Consider the following 10481-nt stretch of genomic DNA (forward strand, 5'->3'; position numbering starts at 1 on the left):
AAATCCAAATCTTCATGTTCCTTCCTCTTGTACATGTTTTTTTTTCTCTCTTCTAGGCCATTCTTGCCCTATAATTCCTGAAATCACTCAACAAATACATCACGGCATCGAATGACAATAAAAGAGGATCAAAATATAGAAATTTTAAGGCAAAAAAAACATGTTTTTCATCATGAAGCATTATTAGGAAGCGAACACAAAACCATGCAATTCTTGTGAATAAGTGTGAGAAATATTGACAAAACCCTCCCGAATTCTACACAATATAAACCACAAAATTGGGGTTTATCAGCCTCAAGTGTAGCCTTAATGCCATTGTACCTGTCAGAGATCACCAGAATACCTTCTTGTGGGGTCACATGTTGATGCAAATTAGATAGGAAAAAAGCCCTAGACTCTGCATTCTCCCCTTTCCACAAGTGCAAAGGCAATGGTAAGATATTCGAGTTACCATCTTGTGCGATATCCAAAAGCAAAGTACCGTCGTACTTCCCATACAAATGAGTCATGTCGATGCTGACTAGTGGCTTGCAATGTCAAAATGCCTCAACACATGGAGGAAATGTCCAAAAAAGATGATAAAAGTACACAGTAGATTCATCAACCTAATCAACGACACATACCGGAGAAGTCTTCAACAATGCCATGGTTCCATCCATCGTGGATTGCACACCAAGGATCCAATAGGGCAACTCGGCATATGACTCTTCCCGATCCTCGTAGATCTACGCAACTGCCTTCTGTTTTTCTATCCAAACCTTCCTGTAACTAGGCTTGAATCCGTAGTTTGCTGCAGTAGCTTCTTGTAACACTTTTATCGTAACCACTGCATCGGCTCTAACCAACGGAAAGATCCTCGCACAGATGACATGATGATTGAGCTATCGGTGATCACTCGAAATCGATGTTGCCAAGAAAATGTGAGGTCCATTGTACCTTCTAACCTCCTAAGTACTCTTTCGCTGCTGAAGTGTGATGCGAATCAACCACATGCAACCTTTTTCAAACTCCTTGCATTTTTCATAATACTTGAGGTGATCTGACTTTATCACCCGGTATTCAACTCCACGACGGATGCTATAATCCTTTACACTCAATATAGCTTTCTCCTTAGTTTGGAAAGATTGGCCAATCTGAAATTCCACAGAAGGATGTCCCTCGTGTAATCCTTGACCTCCAAAGGTAGGATCTATATCCGATTGTTGGCCGATGGCTTCCAAGTTCAGCATTGAGAAATCTGGATGATATTACTATGTCCCAGAACTGGATAGCCCCTGATGTGTAGGTGAGTTTCTCGGAGTATCCTCGTCACTATCCCCCACAATGTGAGCATGCTCTTCGTCCGAATCATCCTCTCGTATCGCATTTTTAACCCAATCCAGTTCACCGTCACCTAAAATACCTGGAATTATACGGGGTGACCTAGTTTTCCCAACTGCAACAGATGAAGGATCAGCCAACAGACAACCGGGTGCAACGACAGGCATTGAGGTAGAAGCACCATCCACCGTAATCGACTTAGGATTCGGTGTTGATGCCCCAGAACTATCGACGCCATCTTCCAGCTTGGCATACAACTCGTGTAATCTCACTTCTGGAAAAATTTACTGACAATGAAACAAAACCTGCATGTCTTCGTCTGATCCTATCACAAATATTTCATACTTCACACCAGTTGACACAACTGTAATCGAAATCTTGTAGAATAAATTCTTCACCCACTTGGTCCCACACAACCCTATAATGTCTCACCGTCGCTGATGACTGTCGCCACCCAGTAACCACTCATCGCCACTCACCATCGCTATTGATCGTCGCTGTTGCTGCAGTGACCATCGCTCTTCTTCGCCGTTCTTCTCATCATCGTCTTCTCTGTGCTCACATCGTTGAATATGTATATATTGATTTCTATTTGGTTCTGCAATTTCAGAGGTTTAGGGTTCTAATTTTAGGGGTTTTAATTTGGGAGTTTTAATCTGTTAAATATGGGTTTGTGAATTGTGCTTTGATAACATGCATGCTGTTGTTGATGAAGATGCATGGTTTAACAGATTAGTGAGTATTGTTAGATTAGTGATTTTCTATGTTTATTCTACCTTCTGATAAAGAATAGAATAGTGTCCTTACAGTGAAATGTGAAAAATGAAGAACATGCTTCTCTTTTTGTGTTTTGTATTTTTTTGTATTAAACCAAAATATTTTACCTGTAGTTTGTTCAAGTTCTCACGCAGCTTGCTTTCTGACAATTTAGCAGCACTTGTTTCCTGCATTATCAGATTTTCCTTGAACCATTTTTTTGTTTCTAATTTGGTTTCTTACTCTTAGTAGATCCAAATATAGTTTTTAAATTTGACTTTATGATAATAGAGAATAGAATTATGCAAATTGCAAAAAAAGAAGGGTAAAGTATATTTTTTGTCCTTAAAGTTTGACAAAAGTTTTAAAAATACTCCTAAGTTTTATTTTATTTCAATTTTGTTCCAAAAGTTTTCGATTTGCATCAAATATACTCCAGATGGCTAATTTTTCAAAAAAATTAAGACCAATTCAGCAACAATTTCATAAGAACAACTCTTAATACAAGCAAATCAAGCATAATTTTCATGCATTATTGTTAGATTGGTCTTAAATTTTTTTGAAAATTTAGCCGTCGAGGGTATATTTGATGCAAATCAAAAACTTTTGGGATAAAATTGAAACAAAATAAAACTTAGGGGTATTTTTGAAACTTTTGCCAAACTTTAGGGACAAAAAGTATACTTTACCCAAAAAAGAAATAAAAAGTTAACAATAAATAAATAAGTAAAATAAAACGTTTGCATGTAATATATAAATTGTGAAATAAATTTATGTGGTTTTTATTTTTGACATTAACTCCACCTTAAATAATTTTGATACTCACACTTATTCACTTACTTAACATGTCAGGTGCTAATCAGTACCACTTACTTAACTTGTTGTAATTGGATGCCTTTTGAAATTTTAGTAATATATAAAGATACCATGCTTAATTTGTGTTTTGCCATGAAGGTTGTGATTCAGCCACTGGACTTGTGCAGTATCCATTGATTGAATGCATAATTATGTCTTTTAAATTTCAGTTGTAGCTTGCTTAATGCTACTGGTAGTGAACTTATCCAATTGCATTACCGTTTGCTTCATATGTTTCCTTTTTGGGAATTACTTGTATCAAAGTTATGTTTTAAGGTATTTGGTTATTTTGTGCAAGAACCAAGTGCGAGGATGTTAGAATGATGTAGAGTTTTGTTGCAGTGTTTGAAACAAGAGCAATATGATATTCTTTGAATAAATAGAAATGCAATGGTAAAATTTTATGGTTGTAGATCGTGAAAAGGTCAGGTCAGAATTTGGATTGGATACTAAATGTAATTTGATTTCCAACTCAGTCTTAAATAGCAATTCTGAAGTGTGTGATGTCTTAGCACTGATCAGAAAGCAATGTCCTTCCATAAAGTTGAATGAATCCATTTTCTAAATTTATAGCTTTGTGCCTTTCTTCTACTCATAAGTACTAACATAATTTTTTTTGTATTCTTTTAGGAACAAGTAAAGCTGCAAAATTCTTAAGAGCCAATGGAATTTCTCTTTTCAAAGTACTGGAAGAAACAGTAGAGCTACTTGGGAAATTTGACCTGTATTTCTTTAGCCCCGAGGATCCTCCATTGATCGAGCCAGCTCAGAAAGCCCTTGACTGGGCCGTGGATGAGAAATTCAAGTCAGGTATTATGGTTTTTGCCTATCAGTTCCATGCCAAAATTTGTTCAATAAATGAGTTAGACTCATTGTCAGTTCAGATTTTTCATTTTGTGTTGTACTACTTTGCAAGTTACTGTTGCACAAAATTAAAATGAACTGGAAAGAAACTTTGAGTTGTCTTGTGCCCTATCTGAAAATGATTTTAATTTGTGTATGACTGTGGTAATATTACATGTCACAAACATATAGGATATACTTGATTTATTTTTTTCATCTAATCAGTTTTCAGGGTTTATGATCTTTATGTACTTCTTTGAAACTTACTTGGATATATGACAACTTAAGGCACTCTTGGGTGTACTTCTGTATGATCTTTATGTACTTCTTTTAAAACTGGAATTTTCGTGAGAGAACCAAATCTTGAAGGATTTATTATAGATAGATGCTGCTCACGGAAAACTATTCTTAGAATCTTTGATAGAAATAAAGGGATTGCTGAGTGAAATTACTTGTTATGTTTTCTTTGGTTTATGCTTTGTGCTGTGATACATTAAAAAGTGAAAGAGATAAATCCTATTTTAGACCTCAACGTTACCTCCATTGACCAAAACCTTTGTATGAGTGCACATTTTTCTGCTTAGTGTTGTTGATTGATTTCACTCTTAATCCATACAAAAAGGAATAAGACTGATTCTGGATTTTTGTATGCTTGTCACTGTTATTAATTTATTTATTATGTCTAATTTGATTTATTTATTTCAAGTTTATAAATCTGGGTGAGTTTATGATTTTGCATAAATAGCCTTTGTTTCCAACCTCATTCAAACCAACATATATTGTTCAAAAATCTGGGTAAGGAAATTTAGCAGCCTTGATTTCAAAGTTAACAACAAATAAATAAGTAAAATAATCGATCTACATTTGTTTATTTCAAATACTGCACTTATTTAATTGATCTGCCCTGTTTCTATCCAAGGAACAAGCTTTTGCCTTCTTCGATTCTGCCTGCTGCTCTTCTGCCCTGTGCTATCTGGTTCTACCCTAATTTTCACCTTCTTCTAAGTTGTCTTTTTTTTCCCGCCCTACTGCTCTTCACGCTTCTAGTAATAATTTTAATTTTTAACTTACTATTCACCTGCAAAATGCTTTTACTTAAATCTGATAATAAAATTTGTTGATTAAATATTTATATTTTTTATTCTGAAAAACTCCCTCCTAAAATTTTATATAGCAACTGCAGGATTGCAAAAATATTATTATAATTTGTGTTTGAGTTTATTATGAATGGTTGCAAAAAGTATTATTAGAAAGTTGACTTTGTTTTTTGTTTTCATTGACCAAAATTGAAGGCGAAAGTTTTTGGTTAAGGTCTTCTAAGCAAATTTTGTCAAAACGTTGATCGTGTCATGGCAAGGTACATTGCATACTATAATTCTATTATTTTGTTAGTTTTGAAATTACAATTTAACTTATTATATTTGTACTATAAATTCTATGTTTCTCTTTATTTGTTTTACCTCAATGGGTTTCTAGAGAATTACTTCTAAGACTAGAAACTATTTTCCAACCCAATTACTAGGCTTTGAAAGTCCTTTCCATTGCCCATTCCCTTTATAGCGAATAATACCATTCCTCCTCTATTCTTGTTATCTTCACTTTACGACCCTTTGTAAATTTTTCTCCTAAAAAATTTAATAATTATCGATTAGGTTTTGTGATATGCCAAAGGATTGGATGGATCTACCGAGATATAGCGAAGAGTATATCAATGGTGTTATTAGTTTTTTAGACTTTGCATACTCCGAGGGAGAACCGGATGGACGATAAATTCAATGTCTTTGTAAGAGGTGTTGTAACATTAATTGGTATAGAAGAGATGTGGTATTTGACCATTTAGTAGCCGACGGATTTGTTAAGAGATATAGAAAATGGATTAATCATGGGGAATGGACAATCCCGATGGTGGTTGACGATGACACGGATGATGAAGAAGGTGTACAGGATGACATCAAAGAACTGCTTAATGATTCATTGGAGATGTACCTCACGCTGAGGGTGTTACTGTAGGTCAAAATAAAGAGGCTAAAAAGCTTTACAATTTAATAGATGGGGCAAGTCAAGAGTTATAGCCGGGTTGCAAGAAATTTTCTACATTATCTTTTACCATCCGTTTGTACTTGTTAAAGTGTTTGCATGGTTGGAGCAATGCCTCCTTCACTTCACTTCTTGAGCTATTGAAAGAGGCAATGTCTGACATTAACATACCTTCATCTTTCCATAAGACGAAGGCTATGATAAGAGATTTAGGTCTGGATTATAAAAAAATTATCCTAATGATTGCCTCTTGTATAGAAAAGAACTAAAGGATGAAAAACAATGTCGTGTGTGTGTAACTTCTCGATATACTAAAAATTCTAGTGATAATAGCGAGAACCAACCTGACAAGAAAGGTCGTCCTATTCCTGCAAAGACTCTAAGATACTTTCCTATAATTTTAAGACTTCAGAGATTATTTATGTGCTCAAAGACGGCAGCTAGTCTGAGGTGGCATGATGAGAAACGCGTAAAAGATGGGATGTTAAAGCATCCTGCTGATGGCTTGGCATGGAAGAACCTTGATGAATTGGATGAAGAATTTGCAAAAGAATCACACAATATTAGACTAAGCTTGTCAAGTGATGGGTTCAAGCCATTTCGTAGCATGAACATTTCATGGAGCACGTGGCCCGTGATGTTGATGGTATACAACTTGCCTCTGTGGATGTGCATGAAACCCGAATATTGTATGCTTTCTTTGCTTATTCCTGGGCCACAATCACCTGGTAAAGACATTGATGTGTATCTACAACCATTGATAGAAGACTTGAAGTTGTTGTGGAAAATAGGGGTCGAAACTTATGATGCGTCAAAGAATGAGACCTTTCAAATGTGGGCAACTCTTTTGTGGACAATCAACGATTTTCCTGCATATGCTATGTTGTCTAGGTGAAGTACAAAGAGAAAATTGGCTTGCCTTTGTTGCATCAAAAATACCTGTAGCTTACAACTAAAACATAGTCGGAAGATAGTTTATATGGACCATTGTGTCTTTTTACCCATGGATCATCCATGGAGAACTAATATAAGGTCTTTTAATGGGAAGCAGGAATTAAGACCCCCTCCACCTGTTATAGAAGGAACTGAAATCTTTGAGATGCTACAAAATGTTGAGAATGTTTTTGGGAAGAAGCAAAGTACATCAAATAGTTTTTCATGGAATTGGAAAAAAAGATCAATTTTCTTTGAATTGCCTTACTGGCATAAGAACTCACTGCGTCACAACTTAGATGTCATGCACATAGAGAAGAACATACTTGACAATGTAATTGGAACTCTCTTGGATATCCCAGGCAAGACAAAAGACCATTTGAATGCTCGATATGACTTAAAATATTTGGGGATCTAGAAAAATCTTCAACCAAAGGAGGTGAATAATGGCAAGAGAATAAAATTGGCAAAGGCATGCTTTTCTATGATTGTTGCAGAGAAGTCAATTTTTTGTGGTGTTTTGAAGACAACAAAGCTACCTGATGGTAGTGCTTCGAATATATCACGATGTGTACATCTAGGAGAAAGAAAAGTTTCTGGGTATAAGACCCATGATGCTCACTTTATGCTTCACTATTTACTACCAATACTGATTAAAAGCATCCTTCCTGATCATGTGGCCATTCCATTGATTTGACTAAGTTCATTTTATCGTCGCTTATGCAAAAAGTTCATCACACTGAGAGATAGATCGACTGGAGTTAGAGATTGTGGAAATATTATGCCACCTTGAGAGGATCTTTCCCCCTAGTTTTTTGGACATAATAGTTCATCTTCCCATTCATTTATAAAATGAGGTGAGATTGGGTGGTCCAATACAGTTTCGTTGGATGTATCTTCCAGAAAGGTACATGTGTACATTAAAGTCATATGTTCGCAACAAAAGTTGCCCCGAAGGTTCTATTGCAGAGGCATATCTGGCTAAAGAGTGCTTAACTTTCTGCTCAAGATACTTGCATGGAGGTGTGAAAATAAGACTTAATAAGCGGCCTCGGAATGATGATGATCCTAACAAAGACAAAGTTGTGCCATCAAATTTGTTTTCTAACAAAGATCGTTCGTTAGGCGTGGTGGTGCACGAATCTCCACACCTTCGTACAGCTATACCAGCAAGTACACTAGATTGTCCAGGTAATACCTGAGCGAGTCAGGGTCGATCCCACGAGGATTGTGGTTTGAAGCAAGCTATGGATACCTTGCAAGTCTTAGTCAGGTGAATCAGAAGAGTTATTCATAATTTGTATTTGTGAGATCTAAACTAAGTTGACATGAAAGAAATAAAATAAAATACTCTGTAAATTAAATGGAATCAGTAATAGAAATGTGGTTAAGGATTGGAGTTGCTTTGTCTTTTTGAATTAACTCTGGTATTACTATCTTCTTTGCTTGTGAATGATTTCTTCTATGGTAGGCTGTATGTGATCAACGCCATGGGTCGTGGTCATCAATCTCCTCTATTTTAGATCAAACGCCATTAGCCGTGGTCATCCAATCTGAACAAGGGTGAAGCTCTAGCAGTTCATTCTCTTGGCGATCTTACTCAAAACGCCACAGACAAGGTCGAATCTTCCAGATCAGAGAATGCTGCTTCTTTGGGTTATAGCCTCTACCACAGAGACCTTAATCTCTCCAAAAATTGGCTGAATTGGTGTCTCGAGAAGTCCCCAACGAAGTCATGGATTAGCCGTCTGAGAGATGTATAATCAAGCTGGCGGTTCGCACTTTCCAGTCACGTATTCACACGAACCCAAGTAGACACGGATGGTTATCAGGCACGCGGTCCTAGTATGATGAACAGAGCTGATTATCACTGATCATCCTATTCACTATGTTGAAGAACGAGTATACAACTTAGAATTAAATCAAACACGGATAGAAGAGAAACAGTAATACTTTTATTAATTCATAGGACTCAGCAGGGCTCCTCCCCTCAACCTAGGAGGTTTAGAAACACATACTGAAAGGAAATACAATGGTAAAAATGTGTAAAGTCTAGATTATGTGTGTGAATAACATAAATCTAATCCCTTGAATACTAAACAAATGACTAGTAAGGGTAAAACAATCTTTTTAGTGCTAAAATCCACTTTTGGGGCCCACTTGGTGAGTGTTTGGGCTGAGCTTTGATGAGATCCACGTGCTATGAGGTCTCTAGGGTGTTAAACGCTGGCTAGGGGGTCCTCTTTGGGCGTTTGGACACTGGTCTCTTCTCCTTGGGTGCTGGACGCCTGAAAGGAGGCAGGAGGCTGGCGTTAGATGCCAGTTTTGGGCCTTTTAATCTGAAGTAAAGTATGGATTATTATACATTTCTGGAAAGCTCTGGAAGTCAGATTTCAATAGCCGTTTAGAACGCTCCATTTGGACTTCTGTAGCTCCAGAAAAGCTCTTCCATTTGGACTTTTGTAGCTTCAGAAAAGCTCTTTCGAGTGCAAGGAGGACAGCATCTACAGCATCTGCAGTGCTTTCTCTGTCTCTGAATCAGACTTTTGCTCCAGCTCCTCAATTTCAGCCAGAAAATACCTGAAATTATACAAAAACACACAAACTCATAGTAGAATCCAAAAAATGTGAATTTAACACTAAAACCTATAAAAACTTAATAAACACTAAACAAAACATGTTAAAAACTATATGAAAATGATGCCAAAAAGCGTATGAAATATCCACTCATCACATGGAAAATGGAGAACCAATTAATCTAGATGACATATCAAGTGCTCAAGCCCATGTATGTATTACACAATTGTGAAGAAGTCGCAGATTATGTTAGGTAACTTAATCAAACTTATTTTTATTCCGATCAAGTTCACTCATATTTTTTAGATCAAACCTAACTATTATTAATTATAGAGAGCATGAGGAAGAGGTTAACAATTAGCGGGGAACAAAATGGAGAAAAGCAAAAGTTTACAATAAAACGTTCGCGCAGTGGTTTGAAACTCATGCGAGGGATCCAAATGTGCCTTTTTTGCTAAAAGAATTATCTCGAGGTCCAAGCTCTGTTGCAAGAAGATTTTCTGGATATGTAATTAATGGATACAAGTTTCACACTGTGGAGCATGATAAACAGTGGTGTCACATTAACTGCTTTAACTTCAAGCTTTGCAAGTGCTAAAGATAAAAGTCCAATCCAGACACTATAGCTTATTATGGCAGGTTGTTTGAGATAGTAGAGTTAGACTCTTTTGGGTGTTTTAAGGTTGTCTTATTTTGGTGTGAGTGGTATGATGCTGGGAGAGATAAGTATGGTCTTACATTTGTTCACTTCCATAAGAAATGCTTCCAGAATGAACCTTTCATATTAGCATCTCAAGCACATCAGTATTTTTATGTGTAAGATCCATATGAACATAACAAACATTATGTTATGGAAACTGTCCCAAGAGACTTATTTAAAACAAGCAACGAATCTGAGTCTGAGGCCCGTCAAACACACTTTAGTGAACAACACGAGCGTATACGAGCCCTGCCATACCAGCTGATGATGGTGAACTTATTCTGGAGAAGACTGATTTATGACCCATGGTTATTGAAACGGTTCCCCAAGTGACTTATGTCCAAGAATATGAGGCAGACTTCATTGGAAATTCTGATTCTGATGGGTCATCCTAAGCAATTTATTGCTTAATATGTACATATGTATACCTAAGTTTTCTTCTTCACCTTTTTATTTGTAA

The sequence above is a fragment of the Arachis ipaensis genome, chromosome B05 (genome assembly GCF_000816755.2).
Source record: "Arachis ipaensis cultivar K30076 chromosome B05, Araip1.1, whole genome shotgun sequence".
NCBI lineage: Eukaryota > Viridiplantae > Streptophyta > Magnoliopsida > Fabales > Fabaceae > Arachis > Arachis ipaensis.